Below are 20,361 nucleotides of genomic sequence, written 5' to 3'. Positions count from 1 at the left end.
TTAAAGGTTTAACAGTCACTCTTGAATGGCAGAAGCAAGGGACAGGACAATGTCCCAGAGACTGACCATATATACATACATATGATGAGCTCCCAAGACCCCTCTCCATCCACCTAGGACCAGGGAAGGCCAGGCAATGGTTGCTAATGTGTCAGCATGTAGATTTATAGGCTCCCCAACCCCCCATTGTTAACTTGACTCGAACTCCAGTCCAACAGATGGGAAGACAAGGGTATTTCCAATAGACTGCCATAATCCAAAGTTCAGATTTGATGGCGTGATTATCAGTGAATGATATGATAATTGATGTCTTGACTATCAGAATTGATTTCCTAACTATCACCGACTATCAAAATTGGTGTCAACGTCCAGTCTGTTAGAATTTTTATGTTAGACATCAATGGCTCAGAATGAATGTCTTGACTATCAAATTGATTTCCTAATTATCAGCGGCAACTATTAGTTTCATGATTTTTTTTTTCTATGGATTCATAGTTGAATCAGTAGAACTTCAAAAGTTCAAAGTTGCAGCAAATGTTTTTGTGTTGAACAGGCTGACATAAGTCTTTTTATAGTTTATATATGACATATCTGTTTTGACCTTTTACTGTTTTAAGAATGATTTATTGTTAATTTGTTCTCATCATTTATCTATTTCCTTATTTCCTTTCCTTACTGGGCTATTTTCCCCTGTTGGAGCCCTTGGGCTTGTAGCATCTTGCTTTTCAAACTAGGGTTGCAGCTTAGCTAGTAATAATAATAATAAATAAATAAAGGAGGGGTTAGTTTTTGAAAATATAGGAAAACACCACAAGGGAAAAAATGGGATTATAGCATCTTGTTTTTCAAACTAGGGTTGCAGCTTGGCTAGTAATAATAATAATAAATAAATAAAGGAGGGGTTAGCTTTTGAAAATATAGGAAAACACCACAAGGGAAAAAATGGGATTATAGCATCTTGTTTTTCAAACTAGGGTTGCAGCTTGGCTAGTAATAATAATAATAAATAAATAAAGGAGGGGTTAGTTTTTGAAAATATAGGAAAACACCACAAGGGAAAAAATGGGATTATAGCATCTTGTTTTTCAAACTAGGGTTGCAGCTTGGCTAGTAATAATAATAATAAATAAATAAAGGAGGGGTTAGTTTTTGAAAATATAGGAAAACACCACAAGGAAAAAAAAGGAAAAAACTATTCAACTTAGGAAGATAAAAATGTGGGCGATGTGTTCTGTCTTGATTAGCAATAATTAGATGAAATAATGTCTGATTCCTTTGACCGTTAGTAGACACTGGCTCGCCCCCTTTCCCTAGGTGAGGGAGAATCAGTCTCTCTCTCTCTCTCTCTCTCTCTCTCTCTCTCTCTCTCTCTCTCTCTCTCTCTCTCTCTCAATACCAGTTTTATACACATGCTCAATACAAAATTGAAGTTAAAACCGACCTTGATTAATGAGTCATCATCAGATGATTAAAATTTCTTCTGGGTGATAATTCTTTCATCATTCTTTTTTGTTTGAGTTAACTTTTCTTTGAATTTCTCTAAGCACCATTATTGACCCTCATGCTCACACGGATTTTTCCTTTATAGTCGCATGTTGACGCTTTTTTACACATTTATTTTCTTAATTAGCTCATGCTTTTCGACCTTGTACTGTTTTATAAAACATGATTGCCATCTGTTTAGTACTAGATAGCCTAGACACGTAAGAAAAAGAAATGGACATGAGTAGGACATATAATAAGAATGAAAGATAACAAAATGGGTCCCAGTGTCCCAAGAGATTGCAAACAAAGCAGGGGAGAAGGAAGAGAAGACGATGGATTGACCAGCTAAGAAATTTTGCTGGTATAGACTAGCATTAGAAAAACCATAACATAAGGATGTGGAAGGACCTATCTGAGGACTTTGTCCTGCCGTCGACTTAGTTACGTCCGATGATGATGATGAAGAAGAAACAAACAAACATGCCAGTAAAGTGGTTGATGTTTTGGCCTTGGGGATGTCTGGCAGCAAAGGCTAGACACTGAGTCACACCCATGGTCGGGCGATCATTTATTTTCTCTCAAAACTTGGCCCTGTTTGTTTCTTGATAACGCACTAAGGATTTGTACAGGGCACGCGTAATGACAACTAGTTCTAGCCTAACTACGAGTAGTTTAATGAACGTTTAATCTGTCTCAATACACTTTTTAGTATTTTCATTAAAGGATTTTAGCATATATATATTTTGTTAGTATTTGTTCTGCTATCGTAGACTTTTTTTTCTTTTTTATTATTTGTAACTTTATGATTTGGTTACCGTATTTTTTTTAGAATACAAGCTACCTCAACGATAAACAAATTGTATTCTCTATTTTTTAATTATATTACTTTACGGCAATATTGTGAAAGTAAACCTTTTGTATTTTCGAGCAATGTCTAAGCATCGTACAACCTGAAACGAATAGCCTCCTGACAAGTACAGTGGTAACGTGTTCGCCTAGCATTTGCATGGCAGCAGATCGATCCCAGCTCGGAACCATTCAAGCTATTTACCAGGAGGATACTGCTTTTGTTGGGAGCCACAATGGGGGGGGGGGGGCGTGAGCTTGCCCAGCTAACGTTGGGATGAACATCTGTTCGGATGATACTGAACAGAAATCAGAGACATTTACCTTTTCATATTTACACCCGAATTTTTTTTTTTTCTAAAACTTGAGCTGATTGCTTCAACTAGCGTTAACATTTAAAGCTTGTTGGTAGTTCTTATTATCAAGAGGATCGTTCGGAATACTAGAAGTGTATTTATACGTAAATTCTGATAACCTTCTTGTTTATGCTTAATTTTTTTTATCTCGACATGCTCTCCTTGGGCTGCCAAGGCTGTCGCAGTAGGTATAACCTTTTCTCCTGCTTGAAACCTTGGTTTATGTATATATGCAGTGAGGCAAGCTTCCGATTTGGTTATCGATACAACCAAGGTCCTTTATTTAATGGGAGAGGTCGGCTCATCAGCCAGCGAAAATACGTTCCGTCTGCACATGACATCACACCTCGTATAGTCTCCCTTGACAGCATTGACTGACAGGTATACGTAGTAACACGATGCAAGGATACCTTTCCAAAATAGAAATACTTCTCAATATTTTATTTTTATTCTTTTATTAAAGTACAGATTATCCTTATGGCAGACCATACATCAAAGTTTAATAATATTCTGATGCTTCTAAACATAGTCATAGGGTATAGATGTATCTTAAAAGAGAACACAAATACTGTAATGTATTGACTGTCACTTATTCCTAACCAAAGAGGTATAGATTAACGTAGAGAAAGTTGTCCTTGGACTAAATCCTACACAACGAGTTAAGGATTAACATAGAGAAAGTTGTTTTGGTACAATGAATTCTCATTTTAATTCTAACAGATTAACACACCTTTTTGGAATTTGTAAAGGCAATTAAATTTTGGATTTTTTACCTTCATTCCCAGCATAGCATCAATCATTGTTTTTAGAACACTTTTCTGGCTATCCAAATCTCTCACAAATGCATTGTGGGTTTTTATGTCTCCTAACATCATACAGGAAGTCATGACATCGAACCATTCATTCACTGTATCTATAAAATCGGCAGTTTCCTTCCAATTGTTGCTCTCTAATAAGCCCCTTTCTCCTAAAAAATACAATGCCTTAGCACATGACTCTGAAAGTAGCTGTGCAGCATACTTTACACGCTGTCTTTATAAGCCACTTACATTGATATGTGTTTTATTACTTTTATATGCTAAGGCATGCTCTGATATGGTTTTCATTAGCATTTCACGGACACAGGCATCAGATATGCTATTTCCATTTTCCATAAGAAAACCGTGATCCAGAAAAAGATTTTTAATTAACTTTATCATATGGGGAGCATCAGCAAATATGAAGACATTCCTGTCAGCACATGGGTTTTTATAAAAGACCTTTTCTGGGTTAAGGGAATCAATCCCGAATTCTTTCCAAACCCTCATATAAGTAGGTCCAAGATCATGGACAATTGCCCCAACGGTAAATCCAGCCTTTTCAACATTTACAATGATATCATTCAGTTTTTTAAGCACATTAGAGTCATCATATTGGTAGTATATGGGTTGCTTCCAGGTTGCCGTCAAACTTCTTAACATAACCACTTGAACTTTATCATAAGGTTCATACAAAACGTCCATCCCTTTATCATAACTCCACTTACTAGAAATATTCATTTCATCAATTGAAATAACGGCAAGTTTTTCAATTCCTGTCATTGTTTCTGATTTTGCCTTCATCAGTGACAACCGAATGCAAAATACCCAGCTCACATTTGAGATTTTGCGCTCGGTTATTCAGTGTACTTTTTGATGGCAGAGGAAATCCTCTTTTAGTTCGCAAATATGAATAGCATTTGGTGCTCATGCTTCTGAGAGTGAAAGCTAACGATATGTCTTCATCGCTCCATTGACTGACAGACTTATTATTATGAGAAATTTTATCGGTGTTGTTGTTCTTAGCACAGGTTGAAATAACTTGTTTATTTCAGTTAATGTGAACTTAGGTTCTGTCACTTCCGTTTCCAAACTAACTAGTTTCAGGAGTTCTTGATTGGTCTTTTCCAAATGTTCTATCTTTTTCTTCAGCTCCTCAACTTCCTCTGCTTGTTTAATTCTATTTTGTTCGGAACTTTCTTCAGGCTGTGGAATAATTTCTTGAACAGAGACTTCTGGGGAAACTTCATTGGTATTTGAATTAGAATGCTCTATTTCATATAGCATTTCCTGGGCTGTCCTCTTCAGTCCTCGCTTCATGACTCGTGCACATCTCTCCTCTTCCTTTTCAGATACACATTGACCTGAAAAGACAGTATTGCATTTCAGATTTTATGAAATCCCAACACAATAATTTCGGCGTCAATGACCTTAGACGCCAAGGATGCCAGAAAATCTCAAATCAATCGATTAAAGAACAAAGAACTTAATATTTTCCATATATTTAATCATCACTTAAAGACAACGGCAGAGGACTTTAATTTGATAGTCTAATGCAATTTACTTTTCGTAATCTAGGTGTCACAGCCAGTAAAATATTTTAGGAAAATAGAGTCGAAGGGAAGAAATGTATCTGGCAAATTGCTCAACTTGTAACTTTCCATTAGGTAAAAAAAGGGATGGAATAGCCTCTTCCTTCAGTGCACGTTGATTTTTTGGTTTTTCAATTCCCAGAGGTCGGTACTTCATGTCATCAGCATAGTCCTCTGCTTTAAAATGGACTGAACAAATTAGAGCACGCTTCCAGTTAACATCGTCTGCGCGTTTACAAGCGTGCATCCATTTCTTCGTATTTTCTTTTTTTTGGGAAAGTAAAATAACGAATGCCCTTATTAATGGGAGAGGTCGGCTCATGAGTGAGGTACGCGCATGTGGGCCGAGCTTTTGTGACGTCATTTATCGGTGACGATGGTTAAGGTTTGACCTGACTAGACGTAGTCTTATTTGATATTTGTCACGTTCATTAACTTCCAGCAGCCATGCCTTCCAATTGTGCTGTATTTGGATGCCATAATAAGAGCAAAAAGACCATGAAAGGACCTTGGATACAACGTGACACACATCCGTTAGCCCAAGGTTTCGAAGAAGAGTGGCTCCTCTTATCCCCAAGGTCTATAGCTTATCCCGAGGGGGGATTTTACTTACTTTTTATTCTCAATACTCTTGAATACGTCATTAAGTACTGTTATTGTAATTTAAATGTATAATACTCTTCATCAATGAAATTTACAGTAATAATAATAAACAATTATGTAGAACATTACAATGTTATACGGTTAAAAATACTAAAATTCTCTCTCTCTCTCTCTCTCTCTCTCTCCTCTCTCTCTCTCTCTCTCTCTCTCTCTCTCTCTCTCTCTCTCTCTCTCTCATGCCTTTTAATGTATTGTATAGCAGGGCAATGTTCGATACAAAAGTACATAAACTACATATTGTTATTGTAATGACATGATACTGTTAAGACAATGATAATAATGAAAAACAAATCATGACACACCTTAATGTATATTCATACATACCTACACACATACATACACAGGTATATGTATATGGGCGGCATAATTTCTCAATTTTATAAACAGTCAGAACAATTTAACAGTTAACGGTCATTTAAAAAAAAAAAAATCATGATTCCACCTTGATCCTGGCAGTCTTCCGCTCTTTTCTGAAGGTGTGAGACCAGCTCATTGTAAATTCGATCTCCATCCATTGTTTTAGTCAAGGCCATCATGAAAGCTGATTTCCGTGAGACCAGCTCATTGTAGATTCGATCTCCATCCATTGTTTCCATCCATTGTTTTAGTCAAGGCCATCATGAAAGCTGATTTCCGTGAGACCAGCTCATTGTAGATTCGATCTCCATCCATTGTTTCCATCCATTGTTATAGTCAAGGCCATCATGAAAGCTGATTTCCGTGAGACCAGCTCATTGTAGATTCGATCTCCATCCATTGTTTTAGTCAAGGCCATCATGAAAGCTGATTTCCGTGAGACCAGCTCATTGTAGATTCGATCTCCATCCATTGTTTCCATCCATTGTTTTAGTCAAGGCCATCATGAAAGCTGATTTCCGTGAGACCAGCTCATTGTAGATTCGATCTCCATCCATTGTTTTAGTCAAGGCCATCATGAAAGCTGATTTCCGTGAGACCAGCTCATTGTAGATTCGATCTCCATCCATTGTTTCCATCCATTGTTATAGTCAAGGCCATCATGAAAGCTGATTTCCGTGAGACCAGCTCATTGTAGATTCGATCTCCATCCATTGTTTTAGTCAAGGCCATCATGAAAGCTGATTTCCGTGAGACCAGCTCATTGTAGATTCGATCTCCATCCATTGTTTCCATCCATTGTTTTAGTCAAGGCCATCATGAAAGCTGAATTCCTAATTATAGTGCAATCGCAAGCTATGACATCTAACTGCGTAAATAATGCTTGGAATGCTTTTTTCCCAAGCATATTTTCATTGAATATGCTTCGGCACCTCTTTTTTTTTGTAATTAGATTATTTTAACATGCTCTGCATTATGAACCCTCTTATCAAGGACACTCGAGCATACATTTTCACACTCGCTCATTCATCACCGATAGATTATTTTAACATGCTCTGCATTATGAACCCTCTTATCAAGGACACTCGAACATACATTTTCACACACTCATTCATCACCGACTTTCGCTCCAATGTTGTTAGACATATCTGACCTTACTGTTTTTTCTTCAAATGTGTTTTCTAAATTGTTTTTCTCAACCCCACCCCATCCAAATCTCCCTCTTTCCTAACCTCATTGTTATCCCACATAATAACGGCTATAGATACCAGCACCCACTCCTAAATGGAGATACTCTTGGCTTAAGGGCTTATGCTAACAAATTTTATCTGATGGTACAAGTCCATTTATACAAGTATTAATGTAGTACATTTTTTTCGAATATCAATTCTTATTAAAATAAAATCTTAGTAGTCCTCTTCCCCGTATGACTAAAATCTCTCTCTCTCTCTCTCTCTCTCTCTCTCTCTCTCTCTCTCTCTCTCTCTCTCTCTCTCTCTCTCTCTCGATGAAATAGCTTTAGCTTCATTTAGGAAAAAATGTTAAGTCAGTGTTTAGATACTTTGCCCCGTAAGTGTCATCGTCACATCATTATGTTCCTGGGTTTTTATGTCCCTATAAACAGTAAAGTTCATTTTATGCTTAAGGTCTTCATAGCTGAATATATATATATATATATATATATATATATATATATATATATATATATATTTGTGTATATATATATGTATATATAAATATGTATATGTGTATATATATATAAATATATATATATATATATATATATATATATATATATATATATATAAATATATATATATATATGTATATATATATAAATTTATATATATACAGTATATATGTATATAAATATATACAGTATATATATATAAATGAATATATATATATATATATATATATATATATATATATATATATATATATATATATATCTATACAGAGAGAGAGAGAGAGAGAGGGAGATGTATATTTATGTATGTATATATATATATATATATATATATATATATATATATATATATATATATATATTATACACAGTTTATGTTTCTATCAGTGTTTTCTCTTATCAATTAGGCCTATAAGTTTAGTTTTTCTTTTTTACAATAAAATCATCACAGGCCAGTTATAAGTTAACATTTACGCTTTTGTGTATAAATGCATCATACACACACACACACGTTATATATATATATATATATATGATCTAACAAAAATTTTCAGTGTCAATCCACTTTATGAAACCGTCTAGCTTTTTAAAGGAAACGTCATGATATGATAAATGAAGCAAACCTTGCTGTTTCGATGCATGGTTATAGAAATTATTAGGACCATCATATGTTTTCATACAGGGCATTTATTTGTTGAAGAATGGACATTGAAGTAGACAATAGGCTTGTAAAAAAAATTGATTTTAGAAGGCAGATAATGAAGAGTATTGATCAGATAATAATTTTATGGGAGTCCCAACCTCAGGGATTGGGACTGGCGTATTTTTTCCATGTCCCATGTACTGTAACGAACGTGTTTCATACATTGTGTATACACGTAATGGATTTACCTTTTAAAGGTTGAGGACGACAGACAAAAATTTCGAACAATGTGAAACACCCTATGACAAGCTCAAACAGGGTTTTCTATTATCAATGTGTGAGCGAGCGAGATTTGAAAAAAAAAAAAACATTATCATTACAGTGTATGTGTATATAAAACACGTATGTGACGTGTTGAAAAAGTCGTCAAAATAGGTTATGCACGTCACATAACGTTTTTGCGGTTTGAAATTTGTGCGTCTTCGTAGCTCGTTGTATGCCATAAATGTTGGCTTGGGTACTTGGCAACCTTTGAGGAATGTAATAAGCGTCTAGTGTTGTGGGTAATCATGAACAAAGGCTGCGCTAAAAACGCTCAAGCTCTCAGTGCCCTCTCCCTCATGAGTTTATTTTATAGCCGTAAACATTTATCTGATGAATATGATAGAGATGAATATAGTGAAGATTTAATAGATGACAGCTATATAGGGAATTTTTGTGCATGAAAATCAAAGTGATGAATCTGAAGTTTTTGAGATTTTGAATAGGGTCTATCGTCAACTTTCTCTGCTACTCCTATTCTCCAACGATCCTCAACATCAACTCTAACATCATTCCTTCATTGTCGATCAAGCAACATTAATGTAAAGGCCTATTCAGACGACCCATTGTCTTTCTGACAGGCAGGCCGGTGGCTAACGATGTCGAAATATTGTACATTCACATGAGACGCCCACCCGGTTCATTGTCAGTTTACCCGCGCGCGGGTTTCATTGTTTACTTAGATTCTGTCTGAGTATTTTGGGAGATAATTCTCTCAGCATTAGAAATTTGGCGGCAATTGCTCCTCTACTTGACGAAGAGAGATTCCAACGAAAAAGGAAAAGGATGTGGTTACATCGGTCATTAAAGAGAAGAAAGAACGAGGGAGAGTTCTGGACCTTGTATGAAGAACTGGTAGATGATGAAGTGAAATTATATCAATATTTCAGAATGTCAAAAGCAAAGTTTATGAGTACACAAATTGCCGAGAAGCCCTATTTCCTTAGGAAAGACTTGCAGTTTGTTAAGTTAAAAAAAAAAAAAAAGTGCAAAAAATGGACGAATTTTATTAAGGTAAATGATTCACAAAACATATGAAACTTTATTAAAACCAAAAGTTATCCTTTCTCTCATCTCTGAAAACATATTTTGTTACTTCACTAAGAAAACATTTAATTATAAAATGACTTGAACACAGAATCAATGAATTACACTTTGTTATTCTAAACTCCATCTTGAATATTAAAAATATACTGCTATACTTTCTCAAAACACAATTTGTCATTATGACTGGCCCAAACGACTCTTGATGGCAGATGTGAATAGTTGCATATGAATAACGTAAGAAAGCTAGTCCCCGCTTAAATGACGGCCTGCCTGTCGGAAAGAAAACGGGTCGTGGTCGACTGAATCCGCCATATAATGAGTTCGTCATCCATCTATGATCTGTACACGAGTGGATTTGGGGCGAGACGGGAGACTTTCTTCCTCACACCTTTCGACTTTGATGAAAGTTTATCAGGAATACAGGTCGATGAATTTGAAGAAAATTCTCATGAAAGCTACTTTTTTATTTTATGGGGGAATAATTCTGTAATGGAATTAACTGTATAGAAGTCAAATCTTTAGTTTTATTTTATGCAAGGCGGTCATATATCGAGCAAACACTCTATATCTATAAGATTCCCCAACCCTTTAAGTCTTCTTTTCTTTGGTTCACTTTCAAACTTAGACTTGATCGTTTAGCCTATATCATTCGTACCAGATTATGCATTAAACATTTCATATTCCTCCTCCACCTTAAAATATCCCTTTCCATTTTCCTCTGCATTTTGTTTGGTGTTTTGAACTCTAGTTTCCTCTTCCTCTTGCTTGTAAATAGATCCTTACACCAGTATTGCCAGATAGGTTTGCCAAGAATTCCCCAAAAATCATGTCAAAATTTCCCCCAAAATCATGTCAAAATTTCCCCAAAACCTTAAAAAATTCCCCATTTCCCAATAATTCAACATAGAAACAACACTTACAAATAAGCTGGAGGCTATATATTCCGATTATGTACAATATCTCGTATATGTACATATGAATTACTTTCATCCTTTTTCGGAAGTTCTTGCGAATGGTGAGGAAATCCCCCAAATTCCCTAAATAATTTGTTCTCAAAACTTTAATTCCCCAAATTTCAACCCATATTCCCCATCATGAATCAAAATTCCCCGAATCTGGGAAAAATTTCCCATATCTGGCAACATTGCCTTACACTGTCATCGACATGCAGGTATCATGCAATACTCTTCGTCTTCCTAGCAAACCCCCAATTAGACTTGCTGCTAAAGGTAGAAATACTGAACGTATAGTAGCCCCTCTCTGTGATGAGATTTTTTCTTTAGCGGAGTCTTTTTCTTAGCAACTGTTCTTATTTTGGTCCTCTAATTCTTATCCTTTTCTACCTCCTTATTATTGTGGAAGGGGAAGGTGGTCAGTTATAGTTTCAAAATGGAAGGTCATTCTTTCGTTAGGGCAGAAATATGCACTGTAACATTAACTCGCTTTTATTATAGTATTCACAGATATGCATTTAAGTTCACAAAGAGTAATATAAATGAAGTTTTGCAGTGATGTTTATGGAATTGTTTGACTTATTCTTACTAAACACAATCAAGTTTACAAAGAGTTATGGTAAATTTGAACGGGTTTTGCCTTCATAGTCCCAGGTAAAGTTTGACCCAAGTGGGAAAAAAGGCGGGCAGTTTAGTAAGCTGTGTTTTTTGTCTTGTTTCGACCGGATGAAATTGTGAGGCACGCCCATGGAAGCGGCCGTTGGCCATAGCGAACAAAACGGCGTCCTGTCTGGGAAGTGGACAAAATTGGGTAGAAAGGCCAGGAGAGGGTAGAGCTACGATTTAAAGCTACAGGTTAGGAATTTTATCTTGAGGAAATGCAGCTGTTAAATGAATGTTAATCAGATTACAATGGAGAGAGTGTTGAAGCAGATTTTTTAATCTAACAGTGGTTCTTAACCTGTGTTCGATCGAACCCCAGGGGTTCGGTGAGGCAGTCTCAGGGGTTCGGCGGAGGTAACGCACCACAAATGATATGAGAGTGGCACTTGCCAAGGCTAAGCCTCTGATTTCTGAAATTATCTCTGAAAGGCAACTGAAAAAGTCGAATTGATTTGCAATAAGTATTCATTATGTTTCTGTTTTTGTGTGAAGTTCATATTTTGTTGATATATTTAGGTGTAACTTTCTGTTTCTTGTCCTCTTCATTTTATTCACCTATAATCTATATATATATATATATATATATATATATATATATATATATATATATATATATATATATATATATATATATATTTATATATATATATATAAATATATATATATATATATATATATTTATATATATATATAAATATATATATATATATATATATATATATATATATATATATATATATATATATATATATATATATATATATATATATATATATATATATATATCAACTAAGAAGGGTTCAATGAGTATACATATGACAATTGCGGGGTTCAGTACCTCCAACAAGGTTAAGAACCACTGCTCTAGAGAATGGATGAGTTCTTGCTAATCTACTATGGTCAAGGGTCAGGTAAGAATTTACTGGGGATAAACTATGTCAAAGGATTTGTCCTTCGAAAAGGTAGGGATTTAATTCAAGTATTATTGGTGGCCTCGTATACAATTGGCTAATCCAGTATGGTTAAAAGGACTGGTAGGAATTTATAAGGGATAAACTGGGCCTAAAAGGATGCGACTTTCGAAAAGGAGGTAGGGATATAGGTAAAGCATTAGCGAGCGGTCTTGAGAAGGTTGTGTTTCTTCGTGTAGGTTTAATGGTATATGCCAGAGGCGAAACCATGTAAGGGATAAGTTTTAAGTCCATAAGGGTCGTTATACCAGAAAAATAATCACTTTCTAAACAGCATTAATTCCCTTTGGAATATTAAGTTTCAGAAATTGTTAGAGAAGGCAATTAGCAATACGAATACTGATATTTAAGTGCAACATGCTGTAAGAGAGACGGGTTTTAAAATGATTAATTTTGATACCAAACACGCATTTATAGGGCTGAAGATCATAGACATGTATTTCGGTTTAAACAGAATAGTGTAATGATTAAGAATATAATTTAGTAGCACACTTATGCTAATGTTAATTGATTCAATTCTTATCATGTGGGTTATTATATTTCTAGATTTTGTTCGAAATCTCTTGAGATTTTAGACTATATATATATATATATATATATATATATATATATATATATATATATCTATATATATGTATATATATATATATATATATATATATATATATATATATATATATATATATTCTCTCTCTCTCTCTCTCTCTGTAGATATATATATATATATTATATATATATATATATATATATATATATATATATATATATATATATATATATATATATATGTATTGTGAGTTGAGTTTTACCCTCCAAGTAAAACTGTACAGGTCACATTTTTTTTTATAAACAACTTTCTCGTCAATTCCCATTAACTTGAAAGAAATATACCCACAGACAGGCCTCAGCTCAAAAGGAGGTCTTTGTCTGAGACCGTATAGGCTCATAGCCATTAATAACGAGGCACACTATTTTCTCCTCTTTTTTTCCCCACATCATCCACAAGATATAAGCCAGGTGTGAGGACAAGGGGCCCTTAGATACGACACTTGGTCATGATTCGCTAACACCCAGAAAAGGGTGTGGTTACGGATGCCATTTTACCTTAATCCCTCAAGTCCGCCCTATAAACTCAATAAACACCAATCAGTTAAGAACAAATCTGACGAAGACAAAATAAAAGTGGCTGATTATCCTTGACCCTTTATTCTTACCCCTCGCCAAAATCCTAAAATCAAAAGTGGCTGATCATCCCTAACCTTATCCTTATTCATCTACCTCTTACTTATCTATCAGTGATCGAAGAAGATGATGAAAAAGGGAATGACCCAAACCAAGGCCAATAGAAGGCCAGTAGAATAACAGGTCAACCCACGCGCAGCTTTCGCTCGGATAGCCGTTATTAATGTGACGTCACTAGGTTCCTGGGTTTAAAAACTGAGACACGTGTCCTCTCTCTCCCTCTCTCTCTCTCTCGCTTTCTTTCTCTCATCTGTCTCGCTCTGACTGCTTATCTATAATCTCATTTAATTATATTGTTATTATTATTATTATTATTATTATTATTATTATTATTATTATTATTATTATACTTTTGAAATTAATATAAAATAATAATAATAATAATAATGATAATAATAACAGCCACCACCAACAACAGCAACAATAATAATAATAATATCAGGAGTATTACAATAATAATAATAATAATAATAATAATAATAATAATAATATTGCTATGATTATTATTATTCTTTTACTCATGACACTATTAATACTATTATTATAATTATACTACATATATTATTATTATATGGTTTTTATTATCATGGTTATCATTATTAATTATTACCGTTATCATATATGATGGAGGCGATTTATTATTATACAATGGTGACCTCTCAATAATCTTATATGGAAATTTAAGAAAAAAAATATGCTAAGGTGCAAAATTGACCAGACGACAAAAATTTGTGATTTAATTTATTTCATAATATTGCCGTGAGACAGATCGAGTCAGAGAGAGCTGGATGTCCGACCTTCTTGGCCGCTCATTACAGACTGACCATGATAGGTTCAGCAACTTCAGCTTAGGACCTCTTTTGAACCTCTTGACGCCAGGGATGCGCATACGACAAAAATTTCAAGCGGCCGTGGGTTGACCTGTTATTCTATTATTCTATTGGCCTTGACCCAAACTTTCATCTCATCGGTCTAAGACTCTAAGGGCCGTGAGCGCAGGGAAACAGTTGCTGACCGAAAGCGAGGAGAACCAGTGCATGCTCCCCCCAAGGCACAAACCATCCCAGCTCACCTTTTAACCTTAACAAGGTTCGGAACTTCGGACTCCGACAAAACTCTGGCGAAATTGAGGATCCACCCTTCCCCCTTCCTTTTGTCCACACGGAATTTGAAGATAGCTTACGTCTCAAGTACAGTTCCACCGACGCCGAAAGAAAAGTACCGCGACCTTTGCAAGAGGGAGAGATATCAAGTGCAAAGATAGGGAAACTGAAGGTTGTTTCAGGGAATAGGAGTTCACAAAGGAAAAAGGGGAAAATAGCTTCAGGAATATTTTTTTTTTTAATATTCTGTGTCAGCCACTCACAATGAATTCGTTTTTGAAAAGAGGAGGTATTTCAAACTTGTGTAAACCAAGTTATCCTATGTTAGAAAAGTGTTAGGGGGAAGTTTTTATAAATGATATATTTTTCTGTTGACTGTAAAGTGCGAAGTGAGGGTTTTGTTGTTATGATACGGAACATAGTATACTAAAGGGGCCCATACACGTTCAAAAAAAAAGCGTCAAAATTTTGACCCTTTTTTTGAACGTGTATGGGCCCCTTAAGACAATAGTGACCATTCATTATTTTTCAAGAATCATATTGTCAACAGTGTGTTCTTTTTTTTACATAAAGTTTTTTTTTTTTTTGACATATATGTTCTGTAGTTTTCATTGCATTGAGTGATTGTTAGCACATAGAAATTAAGTGGTATTTTCTTTTTTGAAATGTATCTTATTGTATTTTGATTATTAGTGGAACAAATTAAACTTATAGTGGTGCTACTTTCGCATGAGGTCTGCCGCCATATGTAAGCCTACCCACGTGAAACCTGAGGTCTACCGCGTGGCGTGACTTGTCGATCCCGCTCTCCCCGGAATGTTTCCATTATACAGACATAAACAACAACATTTATGTCTAACCTAACCTTTTGCTGGAAGGTGATGAGAAAAAATTCCAATCATATTTTTGTCATTCTTAGAAGATGTACGAAGTGTGTATCGTTAGAATAAATGTATGGAAACTTATGATAAGATTTTTATTTTTACCTTTCTTCCTCATCTATTTAGGTTTTTCCTAGGATATGTTTAAATTAATTTTTATCATTAAAATAAATGTATGGAAATGTGTGATGTCGATGAGAGGAATTAAACAGCGGTAGCCGTCTTCGTTAGCGCTCACGGGATGTAGACATCACGCTAAAGTGCTAACGGGAGGTAGATCTCACTCTAAAGCGTGTTAGACCACACGCTTAAGTGCTAACGGGAGGTAGATCTCACACTAAAGCGTGTTAGACCACACGCTTAAGTGCTAACGGGAGGTAGATCTCACACTAAAGTGTGTAACACTAAAGTGTGGTAGACTACACGCTAAAGTAGCACCCTTATAGTTTTGTCTTTCATTTTGACTTGCAGTCATTTGATTTACTAACTTTATAAAGTCGAAAACATTTCCAGTTTTGTGTTGCTGTTGTATGTTATTCTCTCTAAGAATCTTAATTTTTTTTGTGAAATAAATTTCGTTATGTAATAATTTTTTTTTTGTCAGTTATTAGAATAAGGAGAGAGGTCAGTCTGTTCTTACGTGTAACAATCCCTTTGTATTCCAACGAGGTGCAGCTTCAAATATTACCTTATAAATGAACTCGGGGAAAAACGAACCGTTAAAAGCATTAACGAGTTCAGGCCTTTTTAAAAGACATCACAGTGTCAATCAGACGAATTGGTTGATACGACAATACAGTGTCTAGTAGAGTCTGATTGATACTCTATTTAAAGAGTGTAGCCTGCACGTTACGCCACAATATATATATATATATATATATATATATATATATAGAGAGAGAGAGAGAGAGAGAGAGAGAGAGAGAGAGAGAGAGAGAGAGAGAGAGAGAGAGAATTCGCAGGGAATATTAAACATCGAATTTTTTTTATTGGAAGTTTCGCTTCGGCGGTTCACAGCTGCATAATCATTCAGGTATGTGACCAAGAGGGCAGGTGACTGTGGATCTAGTCTTTCGGTCTAGCCCACGAATATGAAAGGTACCTTGCGGCAAGCCCAATAGAATCTGGGCGTTTTGGTTTGTCCCTTTGACTCGTCTGGAGAGAGAGAGAGAGAGAGAGAGAGAGAGAGAGAGAGAGAGAGAGAGAGAGAGAGAGAGAGAGAGAGACCTTTTTGCTAAACATAACACAGGTAAAACGGTCTAGGATGAGGAGGAAATGCTTGTATACAAACCACAGTGGCTTATATATATATATATATATATATATATATATATATATATATATATATATATATATATATATATGTGTGTGTGTGTGTGAATGTTATACGTACACATTGTGGTTCCATCTCATGTTGTCTCTTCAATGTGATAAAGAAATATTAGACTTGTAGGTTACTTCTTAGAATAAGTCAAAGTTTAAGTTAACTTTAAACAATTTATCGTTAGCTCCATCACTGGAGTATGGATGGTTTGGTCGGATGACCATTCAGTATGGCACGATGAATAGAACTGATGTACAATAAGCTCGCGTCGATAACGTAACATTAGTTATCTCAGCGTTTCATGTAAATACAAAGATATATGATCACGTAGCCTTATGGCCGGAAGTCAGGTGATTCCGGTAGGAATCAATAGGTCAACTGTTTCTCACGGGAGGCGTTGTGACATGTTTACAAGACATACACAAATGTTTACTCAAGCATTGCTTTCCAAGCATTGCTTTAGCATGGTCTATTTTCACATCCTGTTATGGCGGTCGTCACACTCCCAACATATTTATTACTCTATATAACAGTCAATTCTAACAGTCAGGCCTTCTCCATCAAAAATCTCCATATTACACAGTATTCTAGAAGTTTTATTCCAGCTGTGACCAAGTTGTGGAATGACCTTCCTAATCGGGTAATTGAATTGGTAGAACTTTAACAAAAGTTCAAACTTGCAGCAAATGTTTTCATGTTGAACAGGCTGACATAAGTCTTCTTATAGTTTATTTATGAAATATGTGTTGATGATGTTACTGTTTATTTTATAAATACACTTTTAATTGTTCATAAATTCTCATAACTTTTGTATATTTCCTTATTTCCTTTCTTCATAGGGTTATTTTTCCTTGCTGAAGCCTTTGGGCTTATAGCATCCTGCTTTTCCAACTAGGGTTATAGCTTAGCCAGTAATAATAATAATAATAATAATAATAATAATAATAATGACTGCATACTAATGATAATTATTATTATTATTATTAAATGCTAAGCTACAACCCTAGTTGGAAAAGCAGGATGCTATAAGCCCAGGGGCCCCAACAGGGAAAATAGCTCAGTGAGGAAAGGAAACAAGGAAAAATAAAATATTTTAAGAATAGTAACAACATTTAAATAAATATTTCCTATATAAACAATAAAAACTTCAACAAAACAAGAGAAAGAGAAACTAGATACAATAGTGTGCCTGAGTGTACCCTCAAGCAAGAGAACTCTAACCCAAGACAGTGGAAGGCCATGGTACAGAGGCTATAGCACTACCCAAGACTAGAGAACAATGGTTTGATTTTGGAGTGTCCTTCTCCTAGAAGAGCTGCTTACCATAGCTAAAGAGTCTCTTCTACCCTTACCAAGAGGAAAGTAGCCACTGAACAATTACATTGCCGTAGTTAACCCCTTGGGTGAAGAAGAATTGTTTAGTAATCTCAGTGTTGTCAGGTGTATGAGGACAGAGGAGAATCTGTAAAGAATAGGCCAGACTATTCGGTGTCTGTGTAGGCAAAGGGAAAGAACCGTAACCAGAGAGAAGGATCCAATATGGTACTGTCTGGCCAGTCAAAGGACCCCCTAACTCTCTAGCGGTAGTATCTCAACGGGCGGCTGGTGCCCTGGCCAACCTACTACCTATCAAATTACTGCATAATAATAATAATACTAATGATAATGATAATAATAAAAGTAAATAATAATAATAATGACTGCAATGTTTGTATACAAACCATAACGACCTCGAAACTCCTGTCCCAGGTTACAGTCCAATGTAGATCAACAACGAAAATTCAAAGCCTTTATTGATAAACAAACTACAATAACCTTGAAACCAATGCTTGTAAACACAATCCCTTTAAATATTGTTTACACTCAAGAGCCAGAAGAAAAGAAGGTCGCTCATCTGCTGCTGATCCATCTCGACTTTTTGTACGTCAGTTCATTCGCACAGTGCCAATACCACCAGGTGCCAAGAAGCAGAGAGTACCTGAAAGGGATTGCCAAGATTGCCGACATACAAATCGTCGTTCAAAGCAGAGAGAAGACACACTCTTCCACTGCTGGGAGTGTGATGTTCCACTATAGTCTGGCATTATCTTTTGAAGAATACCATACATTTCGAAATTTAAAAGAAAAAAAAGAAAAACTGCTAGGAAATTGTGAAAATATATTTTGTGAATTTATTACTGAATACAGGTAAAGTTTTTTTTTTTCAAATTTTGTTTCTAATATCCGTTTTGTAAGACAAATTCCTGTAATTATAATATGGTAGAGAAATAATAATAAAAGTAAAGATGGAAAAAATAGCGGGAGGATTATTTCCCTGGCCATCTGGGGGCAGATGAGTCCTTAAAATTCCTTTTTTCTTTCTTTAGGGACCATTTGCCATTAAGCCATAAAAATGTAACCTGAGGGAGTGGACGTTAACGAATCTTTTGTAAAGTGATGAGTATTGTAAGCTGAAATGACGTTACACGTGTAATACAGGTAAATGAAGTATTAAATATTTTATGTAACTTAAGCAGCTCATATTGGTATTGTGACATTTTATATTGTCTAATTACTTCTTTATACTTTCCAGATCATGATTCACAGAGGAAGGCTATATCATGGTGCAGAAAAACACTTTAGGTAAGTCTCCATTCTTAATGTCGTTTCTATAATAGTTGTGGCAAATCAATCTGTTGGCCTCTGTTGCTATTAATAAGCCGGATTTATATCTTTGAGGAATGACTTACCAATGGCAAATTGATACTCACCATTGTTGGAGGACCATACAATATTTAATATACATACTGCAAGTACAGATAATACCGCGAACTTAAATGGTTTGTTGAATTATTTGAGGAATTAGATGATAATGGTACCTTGATAACCATTTTATCAGCGGACTCCGATAACATTTCCATGAATGCTGGTACTCCGTAATCATGCGGTCTTTGCTTCACTAAGAGAAGGGAAAGAAAATGACGACCTGAGAATGGCAAAGGACATATAACTTCCATCTGTTTTTTATTTTGAAAAGGAAAATGGAATAATTAATTCTGGATTTGATCAAGTAATCAGTCGTAAAGCAGAGGCAACGAAGATATAAAAACAAATATGCATCATGTTTGTAAGGAAACTGAAGAATTTTGAGAGGCTGTTTTTTTTTGAGAAAAGAACAGGAAACGATAAAAAACGTAATAAATGTGGACGATTTCGATCAAGGTTATACGGCTGTGGACCCAAAGACGTCACAGAAAGGGTAGGTTCAGGATGGGATGCAAATGATGCTTCTCCCAGAATTTGATGACTGTGCAAATGAGCATTCGTTGCAAGCAGGAAGGGCTTACCACAATCTAATGACCTAGGACTGACTACTTCTCCGTCACCTGTTTTTTTTTCTTCTCGAATAATCAGAGAGAGAGAGAGAGAGAGAGAGAGAGAGAGAGAG

General features: G+C 35.3%; 1 protein-coding gene across 1 annotated transcript in view; it reads left to right on the top strand.

Annotated features, from left to right (window-relative positions):
• The window catches only part of LOC137642491 (uncharacterized), a 75,909-nt gene that overhangs the window by 13,342 nt on the left and 42,206 nt on the right, over positions 1 to 20,361 (top strand). The window contains exon 2 of the mRNA XM_068375085.1: positions 19,507 to 19,556. The gene's annotated coding sequence lies outside the window, so the exon portion shown is untranslated. The remainder of the gene's footprint in view (positions 1 to 19,506; positions 19,557 to 20,361) is intronic.

Source organism: Palaemon carinicauda, chromosome 6 (assembly GCF_036898095.1).
Source record: "Palaemon carinicauda isolate YSFRI2023 chromosome 6, ASM3689809v2, whole genome shotgun sequence".
Taxonomy (NCBI): Eukaryota; Metazoa; Arthropoda; class Malacostraca; order Decapoda; family Palaemonidae; genus Palaemon; species Palaemon carinicauda.
The sequence above is the reverse complement of the archived record's forward strand: the minus strand, read 5'-3'. Positions and strand labels throughout refer to the sequence as shown.